The sequence below is a fragment of the Balaenoptera physalus genome (genome assembly GCF_965194825.1).
Source record: "Balaenoptera physalus genome assembly, chromosome: 10".
Taxonomy (NCBI): Eukaryota; Metazoa; Chordata; class Mammalia; order Artiodactyla; family Balaenopteridae; genus Balaenoptera; species Balaenoptera physalus.
This window is the reverse complement of record NC_138889.1, coordinates 83232036-83259058: the sequence shown is the minus strand read 5'-3', so window position 1 is coordinate 83259058 and position 27023 is coordinate 83232036.

The window sequence follows — 27023 nt, the reverse complement described above, 5'->3', positions numbered from 1 at the left end:
ACTTTTGGCCACCAGAACTATGAAAGAATAAATTTCTGTTGTTTTAAGCCAACAATTAGTGGTAATTTGTTACAGTAGCATCAAGAAACTAATACAGTACACTTTCTCTGGTTCCATGTTAGACTTCCCAAGGCCATTCCTGTGGGTTCCCATAGCACCCTACATTTTCTATACCAAACCAACTTACCACATTGTATATTAAATGCAATGTTTCCATGTCCTCCATTGGACTACAAACTCCTTGAAAGCAGGAACTCACACCTTATTCATCCTCATATATCTCCAGTATTTCATATGGTACCTGGCATATATATATATAACAGGTGCTCCATAAATTTTTGTTAAATGAATGAATAAATTATCATAGAACATTATAGTGTTATTTACTCTTTTTATATGTGAATGCATTTTCTTTCCAGTCAGACTGTGAGAAACCACAGCTTTGTAGCATCTGTGGTGCAAAGCACAATATGGTGCACTGTTCCTAGCCGAGGGATAGCACAGGGGTCTCACCTCTCATAATTAGGAAAGCCTGCCTGGTTATTCAGTGAAATAGGCCACCTTGAACAATTAATGGTGTCTGTCATAGATGTGACAGTTAGAAGGGGTGATATATAGACAGATACTTTGCCATCCCTGACCCAGATTTTGTCCCATAGATAAGATCTCTTTCATCTAAACATGAAACAAATGATGTTCTTGCCCTCCAAAATCCTAGAACTGAAATTTGGCATCTATAACTCATCCATGGTAGTACTGGCTTCTCATATTCTCAGTTCCTGCTGTGAAAATTGACCAGTGTGTGTGACATTCTTTTTTTGTTTTTTAATTTTATTTTTGTCATTGAAGTATAGCTGATTTACAATGTTGTGCTAATTTCTGCTCTACAGCAGTGTGACTCAATTATACACATATGTACATTCTTTTTTTATATTCTTTTCCATTATGGTTTATCCCAGGAGATTGGATAGAGTTCCCTGTGCTATACAGCAAGGCCTTGTTGTTTATCCATTCTAAATGTAATGGTTTGCATCTGCCAACCCCAAACCCCCAGTCCTTCCCTCTCTCTCCCCCCTCCTTCACTCAACATTTCCCCCAGCTGACTCTGTTCTACGTGCTGTGGCCAGACGGCTGTACAGTCCCTGCCCTCAAAGAGCGGCCTAGTTCAGCAGAGTGAAAGGGGCTAGAGTGCAGGGGTATGAAGGTGTAGTGGGGCCTTGGTTGAGTAAATGTCTGAGGAGAAAGGGAAGACTGAAACCTGCAAGCAAAGACCTTGGATGAACCCTGGAAACTGGCTGTTGGGGCACTGAATGAAGGGAGGGGACGTTTTGGCCACTGTGGCTCGGGAAGGAGTTTGTTTGACTCAGTGGTTCTCCCTCCGCCTTCAGCTCCAGGTCCCAAAGGAGGCCTGGGCTGTCTGGCTGACTTTGCAGTGAGCTTGGTAAAAATTTAGCATTTCGGTCACTCCCTGTCCCCTGAGCAGAGCTCCGGAAGCAGGATCAATAGGGAAAGATCGTCAGCAGCTAGAGGATGCTATAAATCTTTTCAACCCTGAACAGAACCGTTTGGGAGCAGACCGGCTGAGACTCCTGGGAGGAGCTAAGGCAAAGCTTTGGGGTTCCATTCTAATGAGCACTTCTGCTGCTTAAAACTGTGCCGTTGGAGGGTGAGGGCGGGGAGCTGCTGTTGGTGATTCTCTATCCAGACCGTGGGGTGAAAACCAATGCCTTAACAGACAGTTATAAAAATGCCCTTTTTGTTCAGCAGGTTTCTGCCTGAACATAACGTGCATATGTTAAGGCACTACGTAAGACGGTAAAGGTAAATGCTCCGTGCTACGGTCTGAATAGTTGTGTCCCCCCAAATTCCTAGGTTGAAGTCCTAATGCCCAATGGAATAGTATTAGGAGGTGGGATTTGGGGAGGTGATAGGCTGATTTGGGGGAGGTTATTAGGTTAATGCCCTTATAAAAGAAACCTGGGAGAGCTCCCTTGCCCCTCCCCACAGGTGAGGACACATGTGAGAAAACTGTGGTCCCCAGAGGGCCCTCACCTGACCACGCTGGAACTCTGATCTTGGACTTCCAGGCTCCAGAATGGTGAGAAATAGACTTCTGTTGTTTATAAGCTGTGTAGTCTGTGGTGTCTTGTTATAGCAGCCCAAACTAACCGTATACCCTACCCAACTGACGTCATAGAGAAGACTCAGACCATGGAGCAAAAATGATCTGGGGTGGAGCTTAGCCTGCACCTCAACAGCTGTGTGATCTCAGACAAGTTCCATCACTGCTCTGAGCTCCAGTTTCCTCATCTGTAAAATGAGGATAGTAATAGTACCTACATCGCTGAATGCATATTAGGCAGTAAAGGGACTTAGCCAAGTGCTTGGAAGATAATTAATGTTAGTTACAAAGAACTTTGAGTGGGGGACGGGCAGGGAGTAGGAGAGGGGAGTTTAAGGCTTGTCCTGGAGGCCAAGGATAGGTTGCAGAACAAAAAGTACCCTCCTTGCCTGGGGGACAGTGTTAGAAGCTGAGAGTTGGTCGACTTTTGGAAAGATTGGAAAGCAGTGGTGGGGTTAATATCTGCTGCTCCTTGTTCATTGAATCAAGCCCTTCATTTCTCTTTCTTCACATCCCTTCCTGCCGGGTATAAACCCAGGTGCCTTAGCGAGCTTCCCACTTCCCTACTACATCTAGGCTCTTAAGGCCGTTTCACACATAGGGCTCCCATTGACCCTGGCTCTCTCCCTAATTGAACCCGAAGACTAAAACATCCTTTACAATAAGCACTTCTTTGTAATAGACAGATTTCCTGGACCCATAAAACAGCTTTTAGAAAGGGCGAGCTGTATTTAAGGAAGACATTAATATAGTGCCACAAAATGAGGTTTGCTGACATATGACTCTCTGAATAATTTACTTTAAATAAATTAACACTGGAATTTACGTTTACCTTTGAAAGTCCAATTTACTGGAGACACTGCGGATGTGCTCCCTGGAGAATGGGAATAACGAAAAACATCAGCTTTTGTTTGACTGCCTTGCTAAGACTCATAATAGTGAAATGGCTACTTTTTTCAGAGGAATCTCCCTCCATCAACACTCTCTCAAACCATCCATTGGAGGGGCTCCCTATTTTCCCAGGAGTCTTTCTGTTTGCCAAAAAGGTGAGTTTAGCACTCAGATGGGGACAAGGGACAGGAGATATCATGGAGGAAAGAAAACCCAGTAGAATTGAAAAGTTAATATTTATAATAATATAGCTAGAAGTTATTACTAAATTAATTGCATATATTATCTCATTTAATCCTTGTAAAAACTCCATGGTAGGATCTCATATTAACCTCTTTTCACAGATAGGAAAACTTTGACTTCACTAGTTAACTTGCTCACAATTCCACAGCTAGTAAGTAGTGGACCTAGTATTCAAATGTAAGGAACCTTAAATCAGAGTCCACACTTAGATTTTTCTTTTAAATAATGATCAAATTATCAATCATTTAAATATTCAAATTTGCATGATCATTATAAAAAATGGGAAAAAAAGAAAAATATATAAAGAAACAGAAAAAACAAATCGCAGTCACCTTCTCTTAGTACTTGGGGTTAATTTATTACCCAAGACACTCAGGACTGATTATTTGGGCATATTCTCTTCTTCTGACAAGTTTTCATGTCTGTTTTTCAGGGACTAGGAATACTTCCCCATGCTTTAGGGGCAGGGGTAGGAAGGGCAGGCCTTTGAACGAGGAGAAAGGGAAGGCAGGGACCTTTTGGCCCATTAAAATGAGTGCATGATTTATCCATCCTTTCCAACTGGCGGCTGACCAAAGAGGCTGATGGGCATAGCAGGCTTCTTGGTCACATGTGGTTCCAGCATATGGAACTGCAGTGCTGCCCCAGCCTGTAATGACATCTCCCACTCATCGCTCAGGGCATGGAACAGTCCTGGCTGGCGGGAGAACCAGGGGCAAGGAAGCCGCCTGAATCCCTGGCCTGGAGATGGTACCCATAGTCGCAGATATAGCCTTAGTGGCCTCTTGCCACCAGCAGCCCCCAGCCAGCCCTTTGCAGGCTATGCCAGGGAGCTCCATCTCTAATGCCATCCACACTCAGATGTACAGGATCCAACAGCAGAGCCTGAGGCTTGCGCTTTGAAATCAGAGCTGGGGTCAAATTCTGGCTTTGCCACATTCAAACTGCGTGAGTTCTGGCAGATTAAGCCACCTGCTAAATTTCCGTTTCCTCAATTATAAAATTAGGCAGTGGAGTGCTGTGACAGTGTGGTATGTGGCCACCAGAATGAGGCTCAATGTGGCAGAAGCCTAACTCCATTACTAACCAGCTGGGTGACTGTGGGAAAGCTACGTAGCCTCCTGGGTCTCCATTTGCTCCTATATTAAATAGGAATAATGACACAAGTGAGGATGAGATGAGATATTACATATGAAGTGCCAGTGTATATATAATACTTGGAAAATATTAGTTGTTTTGTTACTATTAAAATGAGATGACTGACACAACATAGTAAAGCAATTATACTCCAATAAAGATATTTTTAAAATGGGACGATTAGAATATTTAATTCATATTTTTGAGGATTAATTGAAATAATATACATTAAACACTTTTAAAAATGTATGCTGGACTTCCCTGGTGGCGCAGTGGTTGAGAATCTGCCTGCCAATGCAGAGGACACGGGTTCAAGCCCTGGTCTGGGAAGATCCCACATGCCGCGGAGCGACTGGGCCCGTGAGCCACAACTACTGAGCCTGCGTGTCTGGAGCCTGTGCTCCGCAACAAGAAAGGCCGCGATAGTGAGAGGCCCGCGCACCGCGATGAAGAGTGGCCCCCGCTTGCCACAACTGGAGAAAGCCCTCGCACAGAAACGAAGACCCAACACAGCCATAAATTAATTAATTAATTAATTTTTAAAAAATGTATGCTGTTGGAAGTTCAGTTGCTTGGATCAAATACCTTAAAGTCATCCTGAGTTCCTTTTTTCTCCTCCTAAAATCATTCTACCAGCAAATATTGTCAGCTCTACTGTCAAAAATGTCCAGACTCCAAATACTGCTCCTTGCCTGCTCCCTCCGAGTCCAAACCACCGTTATTCTCACCAGGATTATTTCCACTGCAGCCCTCCAACTAGTTTTCTGACTTGTGTCCTTGCCCCCATACAGTATATTCTCAATCCAGCAACATCTAGTTTAAGGTTTTTCATGTTTTTTTTATCTAGTTTTTTTAAATTGAGATAAAACTGATATATAACATATGTTAGTTTTAGACATACGACATAATGATTCTATATGTGTACATATCGTGAAATGATCAGCACAATGTCTGGTTAACTTCTATAGTTTTTTTAAAAATTTTATTTTGAAATACTGACTTTCAGAAAAATTCCAAAACTAGTCCAAAACTAGAGAGTTCATGTGTATCCTTTACCCAACGTCCCCTAATGTTGACGACTAACATACAATGACAAAACCAGGACGTTAACACTATTAACTACGGTTCATATTCAAATTTCACCATTTCCCCCCCCGCCCCAGTTTTTAAAATATTTTTCCCCTTTCCAGATGTAATCCAGGATCCACATTGCTTAAAGTTGTTATTTCTTAGTCTCCTCCCATCTGTGACAATTTCTATTTTTCCTTGACTTTAACCATCTTTGGATGAGTACTGGTCAGTCATTTTGTAGAATGCCTATCAACTTGGGTTTGTCTGGTGTGCTGTCATGACAAGGTTGAGATTATGCATTTGCAGCAAGCACATCACAGAAGCGATGGTGCGTTCTTCTCCATGCATCAACCTCGGGCTCCATAATGTCAACACCTTGTTAGTGATGTTAGCCTTAACTACTTGATTTCAAAGTGCCCCGTACTGGGTTTCTCCACTACAAAGTTACTGTGGTTTCCTTTGTAACTGGTTGATATTTTGGAGGAGATACTTTAAACCTGTGCTAATATTCTATTCTGTTTAAATTTTCACCCTCCAATTTTAGCATTAGTTGGTGGAACTTGCCTGCAAAAACTATTACTGTGGTATCCTAATGGTGATTTTGTGTTTCCTTCATTCATTCTACACTTATTAACTTGACTGCTTCTATCCCTCCTCCCCCACTTACTAAATTTATTCAAGTATGTGTTTATATTATTTTTATTTTATCCTATGGATTTAAATAACTCTATTAGTATTTGTTTTGCCATTCAAATTGCCCTAGATTTGACCTTCAAGTTGAGTCCTGTCCTCTTTCAACATGCCCCCAGTCTTTCTTCAGGCACTCCCTTTATTTCTCACCAGAAGACATCCCATCTTGCATTTTTCCTGCCCTAACCCTGGAAATAACAACTTCTCTAAGGAGCCCTGGTTTCTTCCGTTGGGAAAAAGGCATTTAGAAGCCAACATCTGGGTGCCAGATGTACCTGTTGGTATGGGGGTATCTTTGCTCCTGGGCCCCATCCACAGACAGAACTAATCATATGTACGGACCCTAACCCACACACAGCAGGCTTTAGAATATGTCAGCTCAAGTCATTCCTCTGCTCAAAACCTTCCTTTGACTTCTCATTTCACTCACCCCACACAATGGCTTACAAGACCCTACTTGATTTCCACTTCCTCTCTGACCTGATTTCCTTCTATTTTGTCTCACTCTAGCTACACCGGTTGCTTTGCTGTTCCTCCAGTGCAAAGCATATTCTCACTGCAGGACCTTTGCACAGATTCCCCCGACTGGAACTCTCCTCATGTAAATGGCTCCCTCCCTTCAATTAGATCTTTGTTAAGGTGTCTCCTTATGCGACTGATACTCCCTACCACCCAATATAAAATAATAAATTCTCCTCTCTCCACTCCAGTATTCCCTATACTCCTTACCTTGCTTAAATTTTCTTCCCGAACTTAACATCTAACATGTGCATCATTTCTTCCTACACATCAACATCTAACATACTGTAATTTCACTAGTTTACTGGGTTTTGTCTGTCTCTCTAGTAAAATGAAAGCTGTGTCTGTTTTGTTCACTCCTACATCCCTAGTACATCCCTAGAAGAGTGCCTAGCCCATAGTGGGCACTCAATAAATATTTGTTTAATAAATGAATGAATGGATGAATGAATGAATAGTTAAGAATATGAGCTTTGGAATCAGAAAAAAAATCTGTACATCAAGTCTCACCTCCACTATCAAAACGAGCTGAGGAAAACTAGACACATTTCATAAGTGCTCTACTTTTGAGTTCTATCGTCTGGAGAAAATAATACTTAGCTCATAAAGGGTTATTGTGAGAATTAAATAAGATAATGAGAAGCCATCTTTATTGAATGAATGAATGAATGAATGTGTTAAGTGCCTGGCAAGCTATATTCAATAAATGGTAGCTATTAACATCATCATCATCATCATTAGCATCTAATAAAAGAATCTGTTTTGATCACAGGACTAAGTTCACCATAGATTCCCTCCCATCCCTTTTGGGGGGACATTTTGACAAGTTTTCTCCAACCGAGGGGCTTCAAAGGCAAGTTGTTGGTCCCACCTCCTGCAGCTGTCCAAATGAGTGTTTTTCCAGAGGGTCTGGGACCCCTGGGACATTCCCCAGAACTCGAAGGCATGTTTTGATGTGCTGGCCTGTGTGAGAAAACCCAAAAGGTGTAACTAATTTATTCAACAGAAATATAAAACAGGCCCCTCCTTCTTACATCTGGAAGGAACCAGCAGGGGAAACAAAGAGAGGCCCAAGGTTTGCCAGGATGATGCCCAAGTCCCTCAAGGGAACAACTTCTCCACGTGACCCTCCAGCAGAAGGACTGGACTGAGTTGAGGAGTACTAACAGCCTGCCCCAAAGCCACCCTAACCCCAGCATGAATTTCCTACACGGATCCCCAGCCAGTCTTTCGGGCTCTCTGAGGGCAGCTGAGAACCAGAGGGGTTTGGAGTTTTCAGCTGTTACCTGGGTTGGAGTTCTCCAGGGCACCCGCCAGACAGGGATCCAACCAGGCTCCCCTGTAGGCCTTGATTTGCTTCCTTCTTTCCTGACATTGACACAAGGAGAGTGTTTCCATCCTCCACGTGGTCCCTCATGCGGTTTTCCAGTCTAACGCTGAAACATTTATACAGGCTCGGCCACAGCAGCTGTGTGCCGGGAAATGGGCCCAGACACCCGGAGGCCTCCCAGCCATCCAACCTCAGGAAATAAGAATGCTGGCTCCTTGCCACCCTGTGTTGGTCAGTCTCGTTGGGGCCTTAGAAAGGTAGAGCGAAGGCTGGGTGGTGTCTGGACTCAAAATTGCAAGGAGGGGCTGTGGTAGACACTAGGAGCATGGCCACAAAGTCGTCGTTTTAGAATGTGCCTAGAAGATGTAAGGCAAGGAGAGGAGGCTGGAGGGACCTTGTGGCTAATTGCCTCAAGCAGTGGTAGAAAAGGGTGTGAACTGACTGACCTCAGATGCCCAGAGCTCCCCTCCCACTCGGCCACTTTGTTAGCAGCGCTAGGATCTAACTCAAATCAATTATTATGAGGATCAAATGAGATCCTGTATATAAAAGCTCTTAATAAAGTACTGTGTGGCTGCAAGGATCCATCACAACTTCTCTCCCAGTCTCTAATATATTCTACTTTGCCTGCTTTTGTTGTGTCTCTTTCTTTCTCTGTTTCTCTGCACATATGCACACATGCTTAACTATCCCATTTGCCCAGTTGGGTTCTAACATGGGTTGTTCTGGAGGATTCATCGACTCAGGATTACATGGTGATGGTTAAACATATAGCAAGGCGCCAGACTCCCTAAAAGCGCAGTTCGGCTGCTTTCTAGCTGAGTGACCTCTGGCATGTGGCTTAACCTCTCTGTGCCTTGGTTTCCTCAGTTTAAAATGGCGACGATGATGATGATAATAGCTCCTACTTCCACTGAGTTGTTGTGACGTCTTCAGACCATGTGTAGTACACCTAAGTACCAATTTTCCCGTTCACAAATTAGTGATTTTCCAAAAAAATGGAAATGTGATCACTTTTACTTTATGCTAAAACTATACTGTATGAGTCTGAGTCTTTCTGTTTTGGTTCTGAAGTTGTTCTAAGGTCTTAAAGGGACCCAATTAACATGATGAGCATAAATCATCACTGTGTGAGGTGGGGAAAGAGTTGGTTATTTGAGCTCTTGTATTATGTGGATTCTGGCTGCCTAAGATGTACCTTGTGGGTCACACTCCGTGATTTTAATCTGAAGTTGAAGGGGCTAAATAGGAACACTATTATTGTTAAACTGAAGTCACCAGACAGTGCCTCCTTTGAATACCTGAGGCTGACATTCAAAAATCCTGTCATTACTTGTGACATGACCTCTTACTTGCCTGGGAGTCTTATTTCAATAAGCAGAATTCCATTGGCACAGTGCATTTTCCAAAGCACGTTATGTGAAACACTGGGTCCTTAGAATGTTAATAGATGTTGCATGAAAAAAAGCAATTCCATGTTCCATGTTTGGGAAACTTTTTGTTAAACAAAGGTAAGCAGTTTCCTTTAACCAGAGGACTTCACAGAACCTTTCACATGCTAATTTGTGCTGTGAATACCCAAGAACTCTCCTCAAACATCCTTGACCCCAAACCTGTCTTGTGGAGCTTAGAGCACATCGGGAAATGCTAGCTTGGTAGGATTTAGAATCAAACAGACATAGAAGAGTCAAGTTCCAGCTCTGTGATTTGCTACCTGTCATGGTAATTTGTAAGGCAAATTACTACATTTCTCTGAGCTTCTGTTCTCTCATCTATAAAATGGGGATAAAATATATACCTCCTGATTTGTTACATGGATAAACTATATTTTGGAAGGAAAGGTGATGTGTCTATGTAGTATACGTATAGGATGAAGATAAAAATTAATGTTGGTATTTCTTGCCAACGGGCTTTGGTGGTCACAAGAGTCTCCCAGCTGTCCAAATTTGTACTGTAGTGTACTAGCCATGTGTGGCTTTTAAGCATATAAAATGTGTCTAATCTGTAAAGGGAAAATCTGTGCCAAATTGGGAAGACCCAGCACACGAGAAAAGAGAAACTATTTCCATTTTTCCATTAATTACCTGTTGAAGGGATATTTATATTTAATGAATTAAATGAAATATATTATTAAATTGAACTTTACCTGTTTCCTTTTACTTTTTAAAATCCTTTTATTTTTTAAACTAAGTCCACTACTATGCAATTTTAAATCATATAGTGGCTCATGCTTGTGGTTCATATTATGTTTCTTATGGTCCAAGTGGTTGAAGAAGTCTCAGAGTCCTTGCACTTCCTAACCTTGTTCATACCACGGGCCTCATTGTCTGACACCACACAGAACCACTGACCACTTCCCAGGCTGCCTGAGCAGTCCTCTGAGGGCCTGGCGATCAGGCTGAATTTCCAGGATGTGGGCTTGGAAAGAGTTAATGAATTAGCTTAAGAAGATGGATAAGTTATGCCAAATAGAGACAGATTTCAAAGTTGAGTTGGGAGAAAGCATTATTCAGTCTGCAGTCCATTATTATGGTCTGGACTTTCTGATTTCATAACAACCCCATACTCTGTCAGCCTCTCACAGACAGACCCACGCTGCCAGCTTAATCACCAATTAAGGGTGTCTGCATCAACTGGGCGCTTTCTCAGGCCTGCTCCAGAGGTGAGTTAAACAGATCTTTGGCCTCAAGGGCTTCAAATATGTATTTGCCTTGAGACAAAGAGTCTTGGGATCCACTACGGTCAACCTATCCAAGAGGGGCAGGCTTAAAGGTGTAATGAATACCTGCATATCATCCCTGGGCAGTAAACGTGGTGGGTGATATGGGAATAGTCCCTAGTGCTTTGACTGTGTCTGTTTAAAGACAGATCTCACTGTCTACCCTATATGATGGCTCTGTGTAAACATACCTGATTTCCCTTCTTAGAACATAGCTGCAAGTTTCTGATGAGGAGTCACATCTGATTTATCTTTATGTTATCATCTGATACAGAACCCTGAACTCGAATGCTCAATAGGCAGGCAAAAAGGAAGGAAGGAAGGAAGGAAGGAAGGAAGGAAGGAAGGGAGGGAGGAAGGGAGGGAGGAAGGAAAGGAGGATCAAGAAGCACAGCAAGTTAAAAAGTCTTAATCTGAGAGCTCTGAATAGTCTCCCAGGCCACCCCAGGCTCCCTGAGCTCCTCAACAGGAATTAACCATTTAACTTCAGCAGTTGCTTCTCAGAGGAGATCATCTAAGTTGGGTTTGATAGCATCAAAAATCCCTCTTTTAAAGCTGCCCTACACACCCCCACCAGTCCCTCACCATCACATTACCCACTTGTTTTTACTGTCACACAAATAACGACAATTTAGTTTTTTATATTTATACCTCAGCTCATTCCACAAAGATCTGAGAAGGTTTGCCACAGACAATGACACCTATAATGAAATAACATACCTATAAAATGAGAATCAAGTTTAGAGAAACTAGCAATAGAAAAGCAAGGCCAGGTAGAGATAAATCCAAATGCTGGACCGAGTGTCACCCTGGGTGCTGGAGGGTGGCCTCACATTTGGATCTGAGCCCTGTCGGGTGGGTTCCAGCTACAGAACTATTTCTGCGAGGCTTTTCCCTACCAGGCCTTGAGGCCTTTAAGCCTCCTCAAGCCACTTCCCTTCTCTTCCCAGGCCAGCCCCGGAGGACAGACTGGTCTCCCGGTACTTCCCTTCAGTGGACCAGGAGAGGGGGAGGGGCGGGAGACGGAACGGGAGCAGCAATTAAGAAATACCGATGACTGCCTTAATTGAGCTGAGGGGAAGCGGGGGACAGCCAGCAGTGCGGTCTGTGCCAACATCCTTCCAATAAGCGCTGTCTGCGTGGGGAGGAAGTCTGGGCCTTCCCCTCATCCATTCTCAGCATTCCCATCAGAAGTCCCGGAAGCACAAGCCCAGAGCTGCTGGCAGGGCCGGGCTCGTGTGGGTGAGATGGCCTTCTCTGTGCTGCTCACTCCGGGCCAGGCCAGCCTCGCCTTTCCCTACCAAGGCCCAGGCCCGAGCACATCTGCTCTTTCCTGTAAGGCTGGGGGGACCGGTTGGCAGTGCTTCCCAAGGACCCAGTTGCACCGTAGAGGGGCCTAATTAAGACCTTCAAGCACAGTGTCCTCGGAGGTGGGCGAGGGTGACCAGAGGGGTCACTGTGGGCAGCTGACTGCAGCCGCCCCTCCGCGCCCTATCATGTCTGCCCCAGCCCTGCCCTCCCAGCCCACATCCTGTTAAGCAGGATCTGACCCCTAGCCCACTGCCTGATTAGCGATGATGATGCTGTTTTTTAAAACCATTTCTCCCTAATGAGCTTCCACATCCCTGTTTCCAGTCCCCGCGATGTCGGAGCTGGGCAGGGCCTGTGTCCTTAGCAGCTGGCTTAGCCCAAAGGCCCTCCGCAGCCTCATTATCACGATTCCCAGAACCAAGGCAGGCCTTTGTCTAGGAGCTTGTAACTTGTTAGTGGCTTGAGGCTAATTCATTTCTCCTTGGCCTGTAGGGCAATTGCACCTGCCCCCGAACAAGCATTTCTCTAGCTCCATCTATGTCAACTACTAGGCACCAGAGAAGCTACAAAGGACTTGTTTTCCAGGGTCTCATGCTTAGGGTAGGCGGCTGGGGGGAAAAGATGTATGTACACCTCCAGTTACGATATAATTCATGCTCTAATGGAAGTGTAATGTTTAGTATGTTCAGTCTAGAATAAGGTGAGCATACCCCAGAGCTCATCATGGTGAGTCCTCCTTGCCCCTTGAGATCCAGGGAAGATTGGTCCAAAACTCCCCATTCTGTTCCCCTTCAGAATTCCAAGACCTGCCCTGGATTTCTGCCGATACCTGCAGGTTTATATAACACTGTCACCTCTGGGCTCCTGTGTCCATTCACGTGTCTCTGTTTACATCACGCAGACCTAGCAACAAATCCGGTTCTCTTCCTGGATGTTCATACAGATATAAACACACTCACAACCTCCCTGGAGATATTCCTGAGGGTGGTAAACTAAACTGAAGAGTCAGGAATCTGAGGGAGATGGAGAAACAGTGCAAGCCTCTTCAACTGTAACATTGGGCATCTTCTAGTCTGAAAATGCCAATGACCAGAGACATTCCCATGACCCACTTTTCCATCTCCTCTCTTCTATCTGCAGCTCTGATCTCCCTGCCCTCTCTCAACCTTTGAGAAAACAGAATCCAAACCAAACGCACATTTTTCTTATTGTCCCCTGCAGAAAAGCTTAAACATCTCATTCTATTGTGAAGCCTCCTGTTGCCCTTCATGCTTCCAGCACTTTATAGCTCCCCCCCCCAACCCCCCACCTTGAAGCTTTTCAAGATATTTTCCCAGAGACAGGTCTCTCCCTAAGATGAATTCTATGCTAACGCTTCAAGTAGTAATACTTTTTTCTTTATTATATTTGTTAAGGTGCCATCGTACAAGGCAGGTTGCTTGCCTAACTCTCCTAACAAGCACTAGAATCCATTCATTTGATGCTTTCCTGGGAACGGAGGCTCCCATCCGTGATAGGAGCTTGCTCTTGGATCCCAACCTCAGGTTTCACAAGAACTTTTACCTGATGTTTGGAATCACACTTTTATAGGATGGGAGCCTACCTTAGAAGTCATTCCCAGCTGTGTCAGCTGTCCTCGTATGTGGTCACAAAGCGCTTTCTGCTGCCACCTGCTCTGCCCCTCACCATCCTGCCATGTAATTGGCATGTGAGTTTTTAGTTTCCCCCACTAGACTGTTAGTTTTTTGAGTCAGTTCTAGGAGTGCATATTATTTACTCTTATGCACAGGTATGATACCTAGCACATTGCAGGAGCTCAGAAAGTATTTCCTGAATGAGGAAATAAAGGAATAAATGCTTACCAGTCACCCCTCATTTAGTAACTGAAATTTCCCTTTAAAACACCCTTGATAGGTGACCATGCCCTCTTCTGGGATCCTCCAGTGACAGGAAAATTATGGTTTTCTTACTGCTAGAAAGTTTTTCTTTTTGTTTAATCTATAGCCAACCTACTGCAACTTCTAGCCATTGGCACCTACATCAAATGTAGCCAAACAAAATGCATGCCATTCTACTTAGCAGCTCTTCAAATACTGGCAGCAGCTCTTTTCCTCCTCTGGAATTCCCCACATGTTCTTCTTTCTACCAAGGTGGTTTTGTCTCCACTTTTGACTTCACTAAAGCTTATTCTTCTTTCATGTTGTAACTTTCAAGTCACTTTCCCAACAACCTCACATGATCCATGTCCCTCCCCACAGTTAGGATCTTTCAGAATGTCATCTTTGTTTCCTTCCTAGAACTTGTCACAATTTGTAATTATGTAATTCTTTATGTACCAATCCGGACAGAAATCCAGGACTAACTTAACCCGTGAAAGGGGATCTATTGCCCTACCTAACCCAAAAGACATCTCTAGATCCAGGAGTTCACATAAAGCTTTTAGGACTCTTTCTCTCTTCTTCTCCTAACTTCTCCCTTATTCTGTGTTACTTTCATTTCTTTTCAAGCAGATTTTTTTCCCCATGGGATGGCAAAAGCAGTCACTGTCTCTCCTGGTATTATACCTCTTTACAGACCAAGATCCCTGAGAAAAGAACACAAGTATCCTCCCCAGGGGCTCCCACAAAGCTGGACACAATCACAGCCAGGCATAAACCAATCAGAGAAGCCAGGAGTCACTGATCGGCCAGTGCTAGGCCAGGTGCCCTCTCTGGGTTCAGTGGATATACAGGGAAATTAACAAGGCCAATACTTCAGGAAATGTTATGCTCCATTATGAAAAGGGTAATGGACCATTTCCCAAAAGAAGAGACCCTGGGCAAGCATGAAATATGGAGTTTTTGGTTAATACCCAACTTCTCCCTTAGCTGTACGTGCTATATTAGCAAGAGCCATCTCTGTTTTCTTCATCACTAGCCGGAGAACGTAGCCAATAGTAGACATTCAAATAATTTATTGAATGAATGAAGGATTGTTTCAAATGTGCTTTCTCTTCTTCAGGCTAAAGACCACCCCTGCCCTGTTCTTGAAGCTTTTCTTTGTATCACCTGGTTTTCAGCATTGTCAGAAATTACTAGCAAACTCTGGATCAGGACACATGGCTTCCAACCCAGCCCCTACCATGAATGAGCTCTGTGACTTTGGGCAAACCACACTGAGCCAGTCTCCTCATGTGTCAAATGGAAAAATATTCCTGATATCAATTTTGGAGAAGATTAAATGAGATAATAAAAGTGCTTTGTGAATTACTGCATATGAGATTTAAGGTAAAAATAGTGCTAACTGCCAATAGAGCTTCCCCTAGAAGTGCTTTCAGTTGATTCTCAAATGAATGCATTAAAATAGGTAGTTAAAGATCCTTTACCTTGAACTCAAATTCAGTATCTCTTGGAAGCTCCCAGCTCCTTTCCTGGTTGTCAACACTGCATCTTTCAAGATCCCAGTGCCTCTGGGAATTCTCAACATTGACATGAACATCAGAAAGGAAGGACTTTGCTCACTTCTGGAAGGCACAGCACCATGGAGGAAAGGGGAAGCCCACAGAAAAAAATTGACAGGAACACCATTACATATGTACTGTTTCATAGTCTAGTCTATTACTTTAACCTTCTCTCTACTGTAAATGATGTCTAATCCATGTAATGAAAGAAGAAAGAGTCTGCAAATCTTAAAGTATCTGGTTTTCCTTCTGGCATTGAAAACAAAAACTCTGAATTAAGAGAGACTCACCTTTCTATTTAAATATGTTTGTTGCGCTCAAAATAAAACCCAAGTGTCTCAACAACTCACAAAATCCTTCTTGACTTGATACAAACATCTCATATCACTCCTTCTCTTGCAGGCTCTGATTTAGCCTTGGTGAAATACTTGTAGTTCCTCAGACTTGCCTTCTCTCTCTGTTCCTTCTAGGTTTTAATGCTCCCTCTGCCAACGCTTTTCCCTCACTATTTCTTTTTCCTCTAGCTCATTTCTTCCAGGAAGCCTTCCTTGGTTACCACCCCAAAGGATAGGTGAGGTGCCTTCCAATATGCTGCCAGATTGTCCTGTACTCACTGTCTTATCAATCAGGGTAGAGACCCTGTCTATCTTTTTCATTGCTCTGTTTTCATTACAAAAAGTATATGGCACATAGTAGGTGTTTGGGTTTTTTTGTTTTGTTTTGTTTTAACATGTAAGAGCTCTCAACTCCAGATACTAAGAAAGTATACATTCCATTAAGAAATAAAACTTGGAGCCTAACCCATTGTCTGCTGCCCTATCCGTCTGGGTCTTTCCAATGAGGTCATGAAGAGCCATCATTTTCCACCCACATACATGGAATTTGAACAGTGGCTTGTGACATTTGGAAGGGATTTAGCGATCTTGGTGATTATTTGGATGGATTTGTATCATGTTGCAGGCCCCACAGCATGCCAAGCCTTTGATCGATATACAGAATGGATGTGGGCCCACAAATTGTGACACGTGCTAGCAAGGGCATCCTTTCCTCAGGACTGAGACACATGAGGCTTTCTCTGTGCTCCTTTTGATTGCATTCTTGAGTGCTCCCTTTCTCTATAACCAGGGCCATGACTTTTTCAGGAATATTGACAAATACAAACTTGCAGGGGAAATTGTAATCATCCCTAATCTAGCTGGAGCTTTCTGACCATGAGTCGTAACCTTAATAAGTATACGTAGGTGCCATCTGTCTATCCACCTCCTCACGGCTGCACTAGCCCCTTCTTTATCTGTTCAGTCTGGGAGAGCTGCCAACGTCCTGTTAGGGGCCATTCGTAGAGCAAGGAGAGGGCCTCGTGTTTCTCGCTAGGTCCCGGTCTTGTCCTTCAGATGAGTGAAAGAGCAGAAACATATCCCATTGATTTGAGGGTACTTCCCAATCTAGCCTACTTTCCAGAGATTCAAGTATCTGTACCTTTAGAATCATCCCTTTGGGTTAGAGTATCATTCTCCTCAAAGGTCCCTGTCAATGTGTTTAATCACATAGCATTTTTAAAAATTTAAAGTGATAGAAACCCTGACTCAAATGTTGGATATGGTTGTAAATAAGTTCCTTGAGGGTCATTTTTAACATACAACAGAATAAGTGTTAATGTGGAAATTGCAAACATATACATATGAAAAATGCAAGGATGCTGTTTTAGAAATGGCTTCTTGTGTGCTTGAGATAAAATATTCAGTGACCACATCATATAAGGATTCAATAAGTGTTCTATTTCCAACAACTCACGTAGAAATACAAACTATATTCTCTGCAAAGGAAATTTTTTGATTCTTAAGTGATTCAATGACTCAAAAAGTGACTCCAGTGATAACAAAGATATTGACATCCAAGATACTTTTTGAGTAAGGTTGTTTTGTTATATATGAGAAAAAAATAGCATACTTCTAAATCTATACAGATTTTATATGTGATTCACAATATTTAAATATAATTAAATTGATAGATTAGATACAATATGCATACATTTGGATTATTCCATTTACATACCTAGAAGTTTATCTGTTTGTGTTGACAAGCAAAATTTTCTTGTTGATTTTCTCCCTGGGAGAATAGGAAATAACCCCATTTGGGGGACTTATATTCATGCATATATGATAAAGATAAGGAATTCGAAAAAAGTTCTGCTTTTGTCATTATGGTTATTTAATTGTTTTTTGAAATATCAAAAATCAAAATATTTCAAAAGCTTTTTGGGGCAAGTTTGTCTCTGATTTTGCTGGTATATGCTTGATCTGTGTACGTGGGTGATCTGCTTATTAGCTCCTTGGGTCTGTGGTCCAAACATTGTCCAATGGCTGAAACCCAGGAGGCATAGGATCATGTAGTAACAATGCAGCCACATCGAATTGCCCCTTTCAGAGCCTGGGGAAGATGCCATATCAAAATTCTGTCATTCTCTCTAGGGATTAGGACCCTTTTATTCTGATTCCTGGTCTCTTGTCTATTCAGGGAGTGAGACGGTAGCAAAAATCTCACTAATCCTCAAATTAGTTTCCAAGGGCAGCTGTAAAAATTTATCAAACATTTTACGGCTTAAAACAACAGAAATGTATTCTCTCATAGTTCGGGAGGTCAGGAGTCTGAAATCAAGGTATCAGTGGGGTTGATTCCTTCTCAAGACTCTGAGGGAGAATCCGTTCCATGCCTTTTTCCTAGCTTCTGCCGGCAACCCTTGCCATTCCTTGGCTTCTGTGTCATATTACTCCAGTCTCTGCCATTGTCTTCACATGGCTTTCTCCCTGGTGTGTCTGTCTCAAATCTCCTTCTCCTTTCTCTTGTAAGGACACTAGTCATTGGATATAGGTCCCACCCTATAGCCACGATGATCTCATCTGAAGGTCCTTCATTTAATTACATCTGCAAAGTTGCTTTTTTTCAAATGATGTCATTCTCAGAGGTTCCAGGTGTTAGAACTTGGACACATCTTTGGGGCGGGGGGGGGGTACTATTCAAGCCATGACACCCTTATTTCCTAAACAGCAAGTTTACTATTTATTCTTCAGTCACGTGAGCTTTGAAAACAGTATCAATCAGCTGCATTTCCGTGGGGTTTGACTGCTAGGCAGGTACCATCTTAGTTCATCAATGAGGTCTGAGCAGTTTTCTGGGTAGGACAGAGAAGCGGCCACCATGGGATTTTACCCAGGTCTTCTGACGTTATTCCTGCTCTGCTGGGGCATGGAAATGAGTAGCTGAGAAAGTAGAGTCAACTTAAAAATAAAACATCAGGCCTGGATTGCGCGCTCCGTGTCTGTACTTTTCGTATCATTTACTTGTCTGTACTCTTCATTGAGGCCGGGGTCTGAGAAGACAGAGACCATTTTGCTCACCATTGTATCCCTAACTCAGGTGAATATGAAGGAGGAATATATGTTAATGAGAGAATGAATGAGTGAAAGAAAGGGAAGTTTTCAGCACACTGGGCCGTGTACCTCAGACCTGGCTCTCACCGGGGGTCTTATCTGCCCAGCCCACACTCCCCCTCACTGGGACTTCCAGCCCCTCATGGTATGGGCACTCCCCAAGGGACTGGTTACCTCAAAGATTAAAGCAGCCAACCTGTCTATTTTTCCCTCAGTTTTCTTTCTCCGTATGCCTTCCAGAAAGCACGAATTTAAATGAGGCCAAATCAAGAAGGCTGCCCATTGATGAAGGCCTGGCCTCCCAGAAATAGATACAAATGAGAGAATCAGACACAAAGTACCTTTGTAAAGCTTCTAACAGACATATTAAGGAAAGCTGTGCTGGTGTGAGTGTGTAAGTGTATGTGGGGTGTATAGGTTATATTCCTGAATACCATCAAAACTGAGAGGCCACAGAAGAGATGCATTTCCTAGAAAATCAAATTGGAAGTTCAGGCCTCAGAAGACAGAAACCCTGATGATAGCATGGACGGTCATGGGGCAATAGCATGGGTTCTGGAAAAGCGCAGTTCAGGAAGTTTTGATCATTCCTCTCCCCCTTCAATGACCCTGCTATGAAGGTCTCACTCGCCCATCTCCTTGGCCTCCTCCCTCTTCTGTGATCTGTTCTTGCCCGACCCTGATCTGACTTTGCCAATTAATGACTTCTTCAGTGTAACCCTTGCTAGGAGTATTGAAAGTTTGGTCAGATGGGTTGATGAAGGCCTAGAAGAACTGGGGGTTGGAGGGAGGGGGGAGGAAATATTTGTTCCACACACCTGGGCAAACACAAACTCTGCCAACTTGTAGGGCCAGCACTGGGCAGCAACTCTCTCTCTCTCTCTCTCTCTCCTTCTTTCTGTGTCTAAGCCAACAGTCACTAGTTTCTACTATGCATCTTCATGACATTTTATTCTATAAATACTTCCTCCCTAGCCCCAAAATGATGAGACAAATCACACATGACTTACCTTTTTGTCTCATTCTATTTGGACTCATTCCAGACTGTTCATAGCAATTTAAAAAATGGCACGTACTTTTGATCTCAGTGTCTTCTTCCCTAGCACCCAGGACAGTTTCATCTTAATATGTTGTAAAAAATACAACATATGTCTCTAAGATAAGCGATGTGTTGACTTTAAATAAATTGTAATTAAAGTAGGAAGAAAAGAGCATAGTAATTTGAAGCAGGACAGTTCTGGGTTCAATTCAAAAGCACAAAATATTCTGTGACTTTGGGGAAAATTATATAAACTGAAGATCAATTTGCTCATCTGTGAAATGGGGCTGTTAATAAAGAGCTCACAGGGTTGTGGCAGGTCTTAAATGAAAAAACACATGGAAAAGGTCTAGCATGTAATAGCTGTTCAATTCGTGTAAGTTTTCTGCCCTCCCAGCCCTAAAAATGCTCTGATATTGACTGAGTTTTTTTCATAATAAATTTCTCTAGACACATCTGTTCCAAATTTCAATACAACGATATTTACACCCAGACTTGCTTCAAACATTGTGGCAGGAGCACATATAACTTTAAATATAGGCTTATGTTGTACACATAAGATTTGGGCATTTGACTGAATGCAAATTATATATCAATGAAAAAATGTCTACTCTCTTTCCTCCCAAAACTGTGGGATTGTGTTTCTACTCTCTGAAAGGCCCCCTGACATCCTATCCTGGCCTCCAGGTGCAGATGTGCCCCAGCTGGAAAAGGTGAAGACAAGCTGCTTAAATGTTTATGTACCTCATTTCCTCAATTATAAATCCACATTTTCTCATTTTAATATTTCCGGAGAAGCAACTTACATTTGATACCATGTTTTTTCTCTGCAGCGCCCCTCCAAACCACTCACCCCCTAATCCTCTGGAAAGCCACCCTTAAATGATAGTGTGTCTTAGATCAATGTCATCAAGGAACCAATGAGATCTGCTAGATGGATGTAGATAATCTGAGGATAAATAAGAACTAATACATTTTGAGCATTTCCTACATGCCAGGAATTATTCTAAGGTTTTACACCTATTAACTCATTCAGTCCTTAAGACAAAACCCACTGAGATGACAAGACCATTATCCCCATATTACAGATGAGATACGTGAGACTCAGAGAAGCTAAGGAGCTTACAGAGGTTCAAACAGCGTGGAAGTGGCAGAGCTGGGATTTGAATGCAGGCAATCTGGCTCCAGAGGCTATGCCCTTAAGTGCTACACCTTACTGCTTCCCTAAATGAGATGATGTCAGTAGCAGGAAACCTTGGGCGTGCATGCTGAAAACCCACTGAACGCACTGAGAACAAATATGGGGGCAAATGTTATAGTTCTGGCCCTTGGGGGCTTATGGTCTCAGGATACGTACACATGAAACCTCAACATGAAAAAGTGGGGTATCAGGAAGCATTTTTGATATAATAGTATAAGCCTTTGTTGCTGCACCCAGAGAGAGGCCCTGTGAAGGACTCCATTCATTGACTGGTCACTTTGCTGGAAAGGGGCTTTGGGGGCTGTCTTAGTCCATTCAGGCTGCTATAATAAAATAACATAGACTGGGTAGCTTATTAACAGGAGAAATTTGTTTCTCACAGTTCTAGAGGCTGGGAAGTCCGAAACCAAGATGCCAGCAGACTTGGTGCCTGATGAGGGCCCCCTTCCTGGTTACTACACAGCATCCTTCTTGCTGTGTCCTCACATGGCCTCTGGGGTCTCTTTGTTAAGGGAACTGATTCTATTCACAAGGACGCCAAACTTAAGACCTAATCACCTCTCAAAGGCTCCACCTCCAAATACCATCACACTGGGAATTAAGTTTCAACATACGAATTAGTGTAAAGAGTTGGGAAAGAGTTTCCCATAGCATTTTGGTGCTTATCACAATCACTGGCTTTGTGTATATGTGTCTTATCTCTAAGATTCCCACTAGTAGACCTCAAATTCCTTGAGGGCAGGAGTATCATTCACCTCTAAACCCCCAGAGCCTAGCACTCAACTGCTGTTCAAATGATTAATGATGGTGGCCAGATACCTGGGTTCTCATTGCCCTTTGCCTCAACTTTAGGCAAGTCACTGGACTTATATGCGTCAGCTTCTCCATCTGTCAGGTGCTTAGAACAGTGCCCAGCTTAGAGTAGTGCCCAGCACATACTTTTTTTTTAAATTTTTATTTATTTATTTATTTTTAATTTATGGCTATGTTGGGTCTTCGTTTCTGTGCGAGGGCTTTCACTAGTTGTGGCAAGTGGGGGTCACTCTTCATCGCTGTGCGCGGGCCTCTCACTATCGCGGCCTCTCTTGTTGCGGAGCAGAGGCTCCAGACACGCAGGCTCAGTAATTGTAGCTCACGGGCCCAGCCGCTCCGCGGCATGTGGGATCCTCCCAGACCAGGGCTCGAACCCGTGTTCCCTGCATTAGCAGGCAGATTCTCAACCACTGCGCCACCAGGGAAGCCCCAGCACATACTTTTGAAGGAATGAATAAATCTATGACTGAGTGAATGAATGAATGAATACCCATCTCTACCTACTTACAGATTCCTTGAAGATCAAGGAAGCGCCTGTGAATGAAAGCTCATTAGAGGGTTAGCAGCTCAGCAACAATCATCATTTTTTTATTTTCAAAAAATGTAGTAGATATGATCAAATGCCTACTACAATGGCTATATTACAATGGTCCAAGATGACCTCCGCGTTAGCTCTGTTTCCTGGTTGTCAACGCTTGTGAATCAAGGATGGACTGTATGACAAATAGAATCTTGTAGACATTACAGTGTGTGATGTGTGATCTCCAAGCCTAGGTCAAAAAAAACGCAGTCGCTTCCACCTTGGACCATTGCATCGCTTGCTCTGGGGGAAGCCAGCCACCCTGTCATGAGAACACTCAGCCCTGTGAAGAGGCCTACACAAAGAGGAACTGAGCCCTCCCACTGATAGCCAGCACCGACTTGCCAGCCACTGCTTTGGCTACAGTGTTGAGATAGTCCATATAGTAACTTAAGGTAAATCAAGAAAACACACCCCTTCCTCCCTGCAGCTGCGGCCCCACTCCAGGGCAGTAGCATGAAGAAAAAAGTATGGCCTGGATTTCACCCTACTGGCCCTCTTGGGTTGCACCCTTCTGGAGGGCACAGCCAACCCCTAGAGTGATTCTACTGATTGATGGATACCCAGATTCTGACCCTCTACTGCCAACTCCCACCCCTGCCCCCCATGGAGCTGGTGTGTGACCTGCAGAGAGCTCCCAGACCTAGGATCAGAATCTGATGAAGAATGAAAGCAGACCCTGTCCACACTAGAAGCAGAGTAGGCATTGCCGAGCCAAGTACACAGCCTCATGCTGCCTGGGCCGGTGCCAGACTTGTGAGCCCAAGCTCAGAGGGGCAGGCTTTATTTTTAGCAGGTAATCAGCCCTCATTTTGTTCCTCTCAGGGAAGCCCCACCCTTGTCTAAAGGGCCCATGTAATTAGCACCTCACCAGCTGTAATTCCCTCCCTAACTGCCTTAATTATCATCCAGCTGACCTTTGTTCCCTTAATTGCTGTTTGACTCCTGGTCCCTGTATACCACGTTGCCTTCTCCCTCTCCCCTCCCTTTTGCTCAAGGAGCTATTGTATACTGTACAGTATTTGGTTTTTCTAATCCCAGGGAGTCTTTGGAATCCCCACATCTTCTTGAAAGCAACACTCATTTGCCGAGTGCTGTTTTAAACTACTTTCTCCTGCTTAGCTTTGCTGGCTTCTTAGAAATCAACTTTCAAGTCAAGAGAATGGGTATTACTGGTCTCCTTTTATAGGAGACAAAATTAGATGAATTACGTTAATTCAGGGACTTGATCATGCAGGTAGTTACTGACAGAGAGAGACCACACCAAAGCATTTGACACAGCGGCCTCTTGCTTTCCTGCTTCTCCCAGCTGAAGAACTTAAACTTGGGCCGCCTCAATGATCCCAATTTCTGACCCGTATTCTCCTAATACTAGGTGTGACCACTTACTTACACTTGTTTTTAATCTCAACCTCAAGTTTTCTGAATCTGAGGATTGCTTTTACCCCCTCCCCTGCCCCAGTATGCTATACAATAATAGTAAAAGCTATCATTTTCTGACCCCCAACATGTATCAGATACCATTTTGTATCTCATTATATCCTCCCCTCGACTCTAGGAAGCATTACTCTTTCCATCCCCTCTACATGCCACTCAGCCTTCACTCCAGCTAACGTCCCTTCCATCGCCTGCAGTTCCAACTTTTCTCACCCTCATGGATCAACACACAAATGTGACTTTCACAGCCTTCAAAAAACAGCCTTCTTTTGGTTCATATGCTCCTCTAGTCATCACCTATTTTTCTCCTCCCATTTATAGGATAATTTCTTTAAAAAAAATAAAATAAAAACTTGTCTGTATTTTTGGTACCAATTCCTCCTTTTCATTTTCATGGAAGACATTCCAATCGGGCTTTCATGCTTTCCACAACTCTTGTCGAGCTCACCAAGGGCTTCCATGTGGGTAAAGCCACTGCTCAATTCTCATTCTTTATCGTACTTGACTTATCAGCAGAATTTGACACAAGTCATCTCTCCTCCCAGACTTCCAGGCTTCTTGGATACCACTGTCTCCTGCTTTTCCTCCTACCTCAATGGTCACTCCTTCCCAATTTCCTTTGCTGGGTCCTCCTCATATCCATCACCTTCAAGCTGGCTCAGGGCTCAGTTCTCAGACTTCTATCAGCACTGACTCGCTAGGTAATCCCATCGCATCTCATGTTTTTATAAATCACGTCTATGCTGATGATTGCCAAATTTTTATCTCCAACCATGACCTCATCTATGAATTCGGTTCACATATCCAGCATCTTACTTGACATCACTACTTGCCTAATGAATAGGCAAACTTTAAAAATGGAACACATGAAAAACCAGACTTCTGTATTCTCTTGTAGGAGTGCCTCCTCAAAACTGTTTCTCTCACCACCTCCCTCATTTCGGTAGATAGTCAACTTCCTTGGTTGACTTGCTCAGGACAAAAACCTTGAAGTCCTTTTTGACTCCTCCCCTTTTCTTCTGCCACATATTCAACAATCCAGTGAATCTTGTCAACATTTCCTTCTGATTAAATCCATGATCTCATTACTCTTTTGCCACTTTTACCACCTTGGTCTAAGAAACCACTGTTTTTGCCTCTGTTATTAAATAAAATCCTAACTGTTCTCTCTCCATTTGCTCTTGCTGTCTCCTCACATAGTATATACTCCACAAGGAAGCCAGATCATGTCAGATGATGGCACCTCTCTGCTCAAAACCCTTTAATGCTCCCATCTCACTCCAAGTGAAATACAAAGTCCTCACAAAGACCTACAAAGCTGTGCATGATCTGGTCCCCTAGTCTTCCCCTGAGTTTATCTCCTATTCCTCTCCCCTCTGCTCACACTGCTCCAGCCATACTTGCTTCTTGAACTACCATCAAGTTTGGCTTCATGGCCTTTGAATTTACCATTACCCCTGCCTGGATCAATCTCCCACCAGATGTCTATATGGTGTGTTCTCTTGCTTCATTCGGACCATTGCTCAAATATTCCCTTATTTGAGCCTTCTTTGACTTTATATGAGGACTGTGTCCACTGTGATGGACAGACTGAAAAAAAGTGGCCCTCATGATGCCCACCTTCTGATGTTCATGCCTCTGTGTAATCCCTCTCCTTGAATGTGGGCAGGACCTGTGACATGCTTCAACTACATAGAATATGGCAAAGCAATGAGATGTCACTCCCATGATTATGCTACATTATATAAGATGCCATCTTGCTGTCAGACTCTCTCTAGAGACTTTCTCCCTTGCAGTCTTTGAAGAAGTGAGCATCTATGTCAGGAGGCCCAGTGTCAAGGAGCTGAGAGCAGCTTCTGTGAGTTGAGCGTGACCTCCAATCAATGGCCAGCAAGAAACCAGAGCCCTCAGTTCTACAGCAGCAAGGAAATTAATCCTAGCAACAACTAGAGTAAGCTTAGAAGTGGATTAATCCCCAGCTGAACCTCCAGATGAGAACACAGCTCAGCCAACACCTTGATTTCAGTCTTATGAGACACTGAGCAAAGGACTCAGCTAAGCAATGAATAGACTCTTACCCTACAGTCTTTACACCTGAAACTAATATAACAGTGTAAATCAACTATACTTTGATATAGTTGTGTTTTTTAAGCCACCAAATTTGTGCTAATCTATTATGCAACAATAGATAGCAAATATACCACCCTATAAAACCTCCTTCTCTGCCATCCCTTTTCTCTTTCCTTGTTTTGTTTTTCTTTATATACTTACCACTATCTGACATTTAATTTTTTTTTACTTAAAAAATGTATATTTGATTATCATCTTTCTCCTCCACTAAAATGAAACATCAAAAACTGAATTTTCAGGCCCACAAAAGATTTCTGGTTCATAACAGAAATTTAATAAACATTTTTGAGTGAGTGAATGAATGAATGGCTTTCCATTTTAGTAATAGCTACATTTTTTATGTGTACCAGAGCCAAATGGTACACATATGGTGAAGAACCAGGTTATTTTTTCTAATACATCACAGACCAATTCCTTTGTAAAGTGCAAATAAAGTGAATTACTAGAAAAATAAAGCCAATTTAAAAATTATTATTGTATCCAAAAGACATAAAATTACTCTGTCAAATTGCTGTAACATTTTCTAAGTACTTACTTTCAATATCTTATTTATCTCATTGCAAACCTGTAACAGTCCTAGAACAGGCAACAGTTCAGGAAAACATTTTGAGTGTCACTACTGAACAAATAGTCAGGGCTTTGCCCAGATCTCCTCAAGTCCTTTTCCCCATTTCTGTGTGTTTTTCCTCCTAACTTGGATGTGGAAGTTCACTCAGTAACTTCTGAGGCAGACTCCCCTCAGACTACTGGAGTCCCGCTCCCCTGCATAATCCAGAATATTCCTGTGGGATTAAACTGAAGCTACCTTCTTTGGAACTTTACCTAAAATCACACCCTTGTTCAGCTCCCCATTTTGCTGCAAGGGAGTCTGGAAAGGAAGGAGATGGGGGTGGGAGCAGGTGGCTATAAACTAAAAACCCAGA